Genomic DNA, 9630 nt, shown 5'->3' on the forward strand with positions numbered 1-9630 from the left:
CGCACCCACCCTGGCACCCACCATGGAGCGCACCCTAGCACCCACCCACCTCGGCACGCACCTCAACACCCACCTTGGTGTGCGCACTGCGCCAACCTCTCAAAGACCCTATGTGGTGCGCTCCAAAGTGTACACCTTTGGTGCGCTCCAAGGTGCGCACCTTTGGTGCACACCGAGGTGCACACCAAAGTGTGCACCGAGGTGAGCACCAAAGTGCACTCCAGGGTGCACACCAAGGCGTGCACCTTTGGTGCGGTCAATGCAAACGAATTCGGAAGTTGGGGTCGATGTCCTAATCGCTGCTGCAGACTACACGTATGAGAATCGGACAAATAGCTTTATATAGGGGAGGTGTTGCGTTTGATGGGTCGACTCCCCTGGTTGTGTGCACTGCACCAACTTCAAAGACCCTGTCTTGTTTAAGAAGTCAAAAGTTGGGGTGGATGTCCTAATCATTGCTGCAGTCTACGCATGTATGAGAATCAGACAAATAGCTTATATAGGGGAGGTGTTGCATTCGGTGGGTTGACTCCCCTGGTTGTGCGCACTGCGCCAACCTCAAAGACCCCGCATAGCAGAAGAAGTCGGAAGTCGGATTTTGGTGAGCACCAAGGCGTGCACCTTTGGTGCGGTCAACGCAGACGAATTCAGAAGTTGGGGTGGATGTCCTAATCGTTGTTGCAGGCTACACATGTATGAGAATCAGACAAATAGCTTATATAGGGGAGGTGTTGGGTTTGATGGGTCAACTCCCTTGGTTGTGCGCATTACGCCAACCTCAAAGACCTTGTTTTCGTTAAGAAGTCAAAAGTTGGGGTCAATGTCCTAATGGCTCCTGCAGGCTACACATGTATGAGAATCGGACAAATAGCTTATATAGGGGAGGTGTTGGGTTTGATGGGTCGACTCCCCTGGTTGTGCGCATTACGTCAACCTCAAAGACCTTGTTTTCGTTAAGAAGTCAAAAGTTGGGGTCGATGTCCTAATTGCTCCTGTAGACTACACATGTATGAGAATCAGACAAATAGCTTATATAGGGGAGGTGTTGGGTTTGATGGGTTGACTCCCCTAGTTGTTCGCATTACACCAACCTCAAAGACCTTGTTTTCGTTTAGAAGCCGAAAGTTGGGGTCGATGTCCTAATTGCTCCTGCAGGCTACGCATGTATGAGAATCAGACAAATAGCTTATATAGGGGAGGTGTTGGGTTTGATGGGTCGACTCCCCTGGTTGTGCGCATTGCGCCAACCTCAAAGACCCTGCATTGCGGATGAAGTCGAAAGTCAGAGTTTGGTGTGCTACAAGGTGTGGTCGAAGGTGCTCACCTAGGTGTGCACCTTTGGAGCACAGGAAAAGTGCCCTCCAAAAGTGCGCACCTTTGGAGTGCACAAAAGTGCCCTCCAAAAGTGCGCACCTTTGGAGCGCAGAAAAGTGCCCTCCAAAAAGTGCCCTCCAAAAGTGCGCACCTTTGGAGCGCAGAAAAGTGCCCTCCAAAAAGTGCCCTCCAAAAGTGCGCACCTTTGGAGCGCAGAAAAGTGCCCTCCAAAAAGTGCCCTCCAAAAGTGCGCACCTTTGGAGCGCAGAAAAGTGCCCTCCAAAAAGTGCCCTCCAAAAGTGCGCACCTTTGGAGCGCAGAAAAGTGCCCTCCAAAAAGTGCCCTCCAAAAGTGCGCACCTTTGGAGCGCAGAAAAGTGCCCTCCAAAAAGTGCCCTCCAAAAGTGCGCACCTTTGGAGCGCAGAAAAGTGCCCTCCAAAAAGTGCCCTCCAAAAGTGCGCACCTTTGGAGCGCAGAAAAGTGCCCTCCAAAAAGTGCCCTCCAAAAGTGCGCACCTTTGGAGCGCAGAAAAGTGCCCTCCAAAAGTGCGCACCTTTGGAGCGCACAAAAGTGCCCTCCAAAAGTGCGCACTTTTGGTGCGCACCAAGGCGCTGGTTCGGTCGTTGCAGGCGAGTTCGGAAGTTGGGGTCGATGTCCTGAGCGGAGGTGCAAACTACACAGGTGTCGGAATCGGACAAATAGCTTATATAGGGGAGGTGTATGCTTCGATGGGTCGACTCCCCAGGTTGAGCGCACCGCGCCAACCTCAAAGACCCTACGGTATGGATGAAGTCGGAAGTTGGGTCCGATGACCGATTCGATTAGTAGGTATGCTCATGAGGTCGGAATTTGGGTCCGATGACCTGCCATGTGCAGGAAGGCGAATGTTGACACTGTGCGTTGCAAGGTGCACACCAAGGCGCTGGTGCGGTCTTTTTAGTCGAGTTCGGAAGTTGGGGTCGATGTCCTGATCGGAGGTGCAAGCTACACAGGTGTGGGAATCGGACAAATAGCTTATATAGGGGAGGTGTATGCTTCGTTGGGTCGACTCCCCGGGTTGAGCGCACCGCGCCAACCTCAAAGACCCTACGGTATGGATGAAGTCGGAAGTTGGGTCCGATGACCGATTCGATATGTAGGCATACTCGCGAGGTCGGAATTTGGGTCCGATGACCTGCCACGTGCAGGAAGGCGAATGTTGGCACTGTGCGTTGCAAGGTGCGCACCAAGGCGCTGGTTCGGTCGTTGGAGGCGAGTTCGGAAGTTGGGGTCGATGTCTTGATCGGAGGTGCAAACTACACAGGTGTGGGAATCGGACAAATAGCTTATATAGGGGAGGTGTATGCTTCGTTGGGTCGACTCCCCGGGTTGAGCGCACCGCGCCAACCTCAAAGACCCTACGGTATGGATGAAGTCGGAAGTTGGGTCCGATGACCGATTCGATATGTAGGCATACTCGCGAGGTCGGAATTTGGGTCCGATGACCTGCCATGTGCAGGAAGGCGAATGTTGGGACTGTGCGTCGCAAGGTGCGCACCAAGGCGCTGGTGCCGTCGTTGCAGTCGAGTTCGGAAGTTGGGGTCGATGTCCTGGTCAGAGGTGCAAACTACACAGGTGTGGGAATCGGACAAATAGCTTATATAGGGGAGGTGTATGCTTCGATGGGTCGACTCCCTGGGTTGAGCGCACCGCGCCAACCTCAAAGACCCTACAGTATGGATGAAGTCGGAAGTTGGGTCCGATGACCGATTCGATACGTAGGCATATTGGCGAGGTCTGAATTTGTGTCCGATGACCTGCCATGCGCAGGAAGGCGGAATTTGGGTCCGATGACCGAGTTGATGGCGTGCCATGCGCAGAAAGGCGGAATTTGGGTCCGATGACCGAGTTGATGTTGATGGCCCGCCATGCACAGGAAGGCGGAATTTGGGTCCGATGACCGATTTGAAGGCGTGCCATACGCAAAAAGGCGGAGTTTGGGTCCGATGACCGAGTTGATATTGATGGCCCGCCATGCGCAGGAAGGCGGAATTTGGGTCCGATGACCTGACATACGCATGGAGTCCGACTCGGGGGCCGATGTTCGATTCGATGACTTGCATTGTGGGTAAAGTCGGAAGTTGTGGTCTTTGACCCGATTCGATGACCAGACTTCGGCTGCTTGAGAATCGGACAAATAACTTATATAGGGGAGGTAGTGTTCTCGAGCATCCTCCCCCCGTGCCCGTTTATGTCGATTGATGCTGGTGCTCGACTGGTTGGAGCGCTCGGATGCAAAAATCTTGCACCAGGATTTATCGATTGTGATGGACACGGCAAGTCTCCTGATTGCTATGCAGGAGCTCATCGTGAATCTCTATGCGGCCTTGGTATGGACTCGACCTGCGGAATGGTTCGGCAATGGTAGTCGCTCCAACACGTCCTTGCAATGGCCACAGAGGTGATTCGACTAGAGCTCCAGTCTAGCTTTTGGGTTGCTTGGCGGACTGGTATAGCCGCGATCGAGTTCCGGCCATGAACGTTTTAGATAGCTCTTGGGCTTTCTGGGACGGAAGTCGGAAGTTTGGGCTGTTGTCCGATTTGATGACCATTCTTCGGATGTGTGAGAATCGGACAAATAACTTATATAGGGGACTGTGTTGTCTCACGCAGCCCCCTCCGTGCCCCTCTATCTCGACCGATGTTGGTGCTTGAAAGGGTTGGGATCGCTCGGATTTATAAACGTGCACCACCATTTGTCGAGTGTGAGGGACGCGGCAGGTCTCCTAAATGCTATGCGGGCGCTCTCTGAGAATCTCTATCCGGCCTCGACACAGACTAGTCTTGCTGAATGGTTTGGCACTGGTAGTCGATCCAACACGTCGTTGTTGTGGCCGCCTAGGCGATTCGATTCGAGCCCCCGTCTAGCTTTTGGGTTGCTTGGCGGATTTTGCCCTATCCGCAAGTGAGCTCGGTCCCTAAACGTTCGAGAAACCCGATTGCTATGCGCCGACTCTCTTTCTTGCGAGCCTCCATCTAGCTTTTGGGTCTCTACGGAACGGAAGTCGGAATCTGGGACCGTTGTTTGATTCGACGAGGCAGACTACGGTTGTGCGAGAATCGGACAAATAACTTATATAGGGGAGGTGTTGACTGGAGCATTCTCCCCCGTGCCCCTCTAACTCGACCAATGCTGGCGCTCGAACGGTGGTAGCGCTCGGATTTTCATTGAGCGCCAGCATTGGTCGATTTAGAGGGGCATGCGAGATTCCCGAATGCTATGCGAGGGCTCTAACGGAAATGTCTATTGGTTTCGGTATGGATGCAATTGCGAGTGGTTCGGCAAAGGTAGTCGTTCCGATGCGTCCATGTCGTGGCCAAATCGATAATTCGATTTGAGCCCTCGTATAGCATTTGGGTCTCTCGATGTGATTCCGCATTCCAGTCCCTTTGGGCACTGCTTGAGCCGCATCCCAGGGGGTTCCCTTCCCAATAATCTGCCTCGCAACCCGATTGCTATGCGGTGAGGCTCCTCGGCCGCCTCGGAACTATCTGTGTATCAGACGCATCGCGGGATAAGGGGTTGGCAACGGTAGTCGCCCCAAGCGCGTCCGATGCTTGGACCATTCCGAGGCGGCCCTGAAGCCTCTTCCGTCTAGCCGTTGGGTCCTTCTCGCCGCATCCCTCGCCTCGCACCCCGATTGCTATGCGGTGAGGCTCCTCGGCCGCCTCGGAACTATCTGTGTATCGGACGCGTCGCGGGATAAGGGGTTGTCACTGGTAGTCGCCCCAAGCGCGTCCGATGCTTGGACCATTCCGAGGCGGCCCTGAAGCCTCTTCCGTCTAGCCGTTGGGTCCTTCTCGCCGCATCCCTCGCCTCGCACCCCGATTGCTATGCGGTGAGGCTCCTCGGCCGCCTCGGAACTATCTGTGTATCGGACGCGTCGCGGGATAAGGGGTTGTCATTGGTAGTCGCCCCAAGCGCGTCCGATGCTTGGACCATTCCGAGGCGGCCCTGAAGCCTCTTCCGTCTAGCCGTTGGGTCCTTCTCGCCGCATCCCTCGCCTCGCACCCCGATTGCTATGCGGTGAGGCTCCTCGGCCGCCTCGGAACTATCTGTGTATCGGACGCGTCGCGGGATAAGGGGTTGTCACTGGTAGTCGCCCCAAGCGCGTCCGATGCTTGGACCATTCCGAGGCGGCCCTGAAGCCTCTTCCGTCTAGCCGTTGGGTCCTTCTCGCCGCATCCCTCGCCTCGCACCCCGATTGCTATGCGGTGAGGCTCCTCGGCCGCCTCGGAACTATCTGTGTATCGGACGCGTCGCGGGATAAGGGGTTGTCACTGGTAGTCGCCCCAAGCGCGTTCGATGCTTGGACCATTCCGAGGCGGCCCTGAAGCCTCTTCCGTCTAGCCGTTGGGTCCTTCTCGCCGCATCCCTCGCCTCGCACCCCGATTGCTATGCGGTGAGGCTCCTCGGCCGCCTTGGAACTATCTGTGTATCGGACGCGTCGCGGGATAAGGGGTTGTCACTGGTAGTCGCCCCAAGCGCGTCCGATGCTTGGACCATTCCGAGGCGGACCCGAAGCCTCTTCCGTCTAGCCGTTGGGTCCTTCTCGCCGCATCCTTCGCCTCGCACCCCGATTGCTATGCGGTGAGGCTCCTCGGCCGCCTCGGAACTATCTGTGTATCGGACGCGTCGCGGGATAAGGGGTTGTCACTGGTAGTCGCCCCAAGCGCGTCCGATGCTTGGACCATTCCGAGGCGGACCCGAAGCCTCTTCCGTCTAGCCGTTGGGTCCTTCTCGCCGCATCCCTCGCCTCGCACCCCGATTGCTATGCGGTGAGGCTCCTCGGCCGCCTTGGAACTATCTGTGTATCGGACGCGTCGCGGGATAAGGGGTTGTCACTGGTAGTCGCCCCAAGCGCGTCCGATGCTTGGACCATTCCGAGGCGGACCCGAAGCCTCTTCCGTCTAGCCGTTGGGTCCTTCTCGCCGCATCCCTCGCCTCGCACCCCGATTGCTATGCGGTGAGGCTCCTCGGCCGCCTTGGAACTATCTGTGTATCGGACGCGTCGCGGGATAAGGGGTTGTCACTGGTAGTCGCCCCAAGCGCGTCCGATGCTTGGACCATTCCGAGGCGGACCCGAAGCCTCTTCCGTCTAGCCGTTGGGTCCTTCTCGCCGCATCCCTCGCCTCGCACCCCGATTGCTATGCGGTGAGGCTCCTCGGCCGCCTTGGAACTATCTGTGTATCGGACGCGTCGCGGGATAAGGGGTTGTCACTGGTAGTCGCCCCAAGCGCGTCCGATGCTTGGACCATTCCGAGGCGGCCCCGAAGCCTCTTCCGTGTAGCCGTTGGGTCCTTCTCGCCGCATCCCTCGCCTCGCACCCCGATTGCTATGCGGTGAGGCTCCTCGGCCGCCTTGGAACTATCTGTGTATCGGACGCGTCGCGGGATAAGGGGTTGTCACTGGTAGTCGCCCCAAGCGCGTCCGATGCTTGGACCATTCCGAGGCGGCCCCGAAGCCTCTTCCGTGTAGCCGTTGGGTCCTTCTCGCCGCATCCCTCGCCTCGCACCCCGATTGCTATGCGGTGAGGCTCCTCGGCCGCCTTGGAACTATCTGTGTATCGGACGCGTCGCGGGATAAGGGGTTGTCACTGGTAGTCGCCCCAAGCGCGTCCGATGCTTGGACCATTCCGAGGCGGACCTGAAGCCTCTTCCCTCTAGCCGTTGGGGCTTTCTCGCCGCATCCCTCGCCTCGCACCCCGATTGCTATGCTGTGAGGCTCCTCGGCCGCCTTGGAACTATCTGTGTATCGGACGCATCGCGGGATAAGGGGTTGGCAGTGGTAGTCGCCCCAAGCGCATCCGATGCTTGGACCATTCCGAGGCGGCCTTGCAGCCTCTTCCGTCTAGCCGTTGGGGCCATCTCGCCGCATCCCCCACCTCGCACCACGATTGCTATGCGGTGAGGCTCCTTGGCCGCCTCGGAACTATCTGTGTATCGGACGCATCGCGGGATAAGGGGTTGTCACTGGTAGTCGCCCCAAGCGCGTCCGATGCTTGGACTATTCCGAGGCGGCCCTGCAGCCTCTTCCGTCTAGCCGTTGGGGCCATCTCGCTGCATCCCCCACCTCCTCGGCCGCCTCGGAACTATCTGTGTATCGGACGCATCGCGGGATAAGGGGTTGGCAGTGGTAGTCGCCCCAAGCGCGTCCGATGCTTGGACTATTCCGAGGCAGCCCTGCAGCCTCTTCCGTCTAGCCTTTGGGGCCATCTCGCCGCATCCCTCGCCTCGCACCCCGATTGCTATGCGGTGAGGCTCCTCGGCCGCCTGGGAACTATCTTCGTATCGGACGCATCGCGGGATAAGGGGTTGTCACTGGTAGTCGCCCCAAGCGCGTCCGATGCTTGGACTATTCCGAGGCGGCCCTGTGGCCTCTTCCGTCTAGCCGTTGGGGCCATCTCGCCGCATCCCCCACCTCGCACCCCGATTGCTATGCGGTGAGGCTCTTCGGCCGCCTTGGAACTATCTTCGTATCGGACGCATCGCGGGATAAGGGGTTGTCACTGGTAGTGGCCCCAAGCGCGTCCGATGCTTGGACTATTCCGAGGCGGCCCTGCAGCCTCTTCCGTCTAGCCGTTGGGGCCATCTCGCCGCATCCCCCACCTCGCACCCCGATTGCTATGCGGTGAGGCTCCTCGGCCGCCTTGGAACTATCTTCGTATCGGACGCATCGCGGGATAAGGGGTTGTCACTGGTAGTCGCCCCAAGCGCGTCCGATGCTTGGACTATTCCGACGCGGCCCTGTGGCCTCTTCCGTCTAGCCGTTGGGGCCATCTCGCCGCATCCCCCACCTCGCACCCCGATTGCTATGCGGTGAGGCTCCTCGGCCGCCTTGGAACCATCTTCGTATCGGACGCATCGCGGGATAGGGGGCTGTCACTGGTAGTCGCCCCAAGCGTGTCCGATGCTTGGACCATTCCTAGGCGGCCCTGAAGCCTCTTCCGTCTAGCCGTTGGGGCCTTCCCGCCCCATCCCTCGCCTCGCACCCCCGATTGCTATGCGGTGAGGCTCCTCGGCCGCCTTGGAACCATCTGTGTATCGGACGCATCGCGGGATAAGGGGTTGGCACTGGCAGTCGCCCCAAGCGCGTCCGATGCTTGGACCATTCCGAGGTGGCCCTGAAGCCTCTTCCGTCTAGCCGTTGGGGCCTTCCCGCCCCATCCCTCGCCTCGCACCCCGATTGATATGCGGTGAGGCTCCTCGGCCGCCTTGGAACTATCTGTGTATCGGACGCATCGCGGGATAAGGGGTTGGCACTGGTAGTCGTCCCAATCGCATCCGATGCTTGGACCATTCCGAGGCGGCCCTGCAGCCTCTTCCGTTTAGCCGTCGGGGCCTTCCCGCCGCATCCCTCGCCTCGCATCCCGATTCCTATGCGGTGAGTCTTCTCGGCCGCCGCGGAACTATACCTGTTATTGCTACTGCATCCTTCGACTGGTAACCTCCTCTGCCGCCTTGGAACGTTCTCTTTGTCGGACGCGTCGCGGGATAAGGGGTTGGCACTGGTAGTCGCCCCAAGCGCGCCCGATGCATAGACCGCTCCGAGTCGACCTTGCTTTCAGCCTCTCACATGCATAGACCTCTCTGAGTCGACCCTGCAGCCTCTCACGTTTAGCCTTTGGAATCTCGCCTCACAACATGATTGCTATCCTTGATGCATCCCTTGCCTCGAGCCCTGATTGCTTTCTTGGCTGCATCCCTCCTCTCCTCACAGCCCGGTTGTCATCACTGCTTCATCCGTCGCTTCATGCATTCTGGCTGCTGGGCCCTTCCCACCGCACACCTCGATTGCTATCTCTTCTGCATCACACACCCCGATTGCTATCTCTGCTACATCCCTCGGCTCTCACTTCTGCATCCTTCGCCTCACACCTCGATTGCTATCAATGCTGCATCCGTAACCTCACACCCCGATTGCTATGCGGGGAGGCTCCTTGGCCGCCTTGGAAATTTCTGTGTGTCGGACGCACCGCGGGATAAGGGGTTGGCACTGGTAGTCGCCCCAAGTGCGCCCGATTCTTAGACCGCTTCGAGGTGACCTCGTAGCCTCTTTCGTCCAGGCTTCCTGCCTTCAACGCCCTTTTTACACCTCGATTGCTATGCGCGGGCTCGTTGGCGTCTATCACCTCTCTGCGAAGAGTGGCACGATGATTGTTGGGGTAAATCGTAGCAGTCCGATCTCTGGCCTTGGGCCATTGTGAGGGCTGATCGATTTCCTGTGCGCATCTCGTGTTCGCCCAGTAACAGACTCGACGACTTGTAATCGGTCTT

This window comes from Cryptomeria japonica, unplaced genomic scaffold (genome assembly GCF_030272615.1).
Source record: "Cryptomeria japonica unplaced genomic scaffold, Sugi_1.0 HiC_scaffold_129, whole genome shotgun sequence".
Lineage (NCBI taxonomy): Eukaryota > Viridiplantae > Streptophyta > Pinopsida > Cupressales > Cupressaceae > Cryptomeria > Cryptomeria japonica.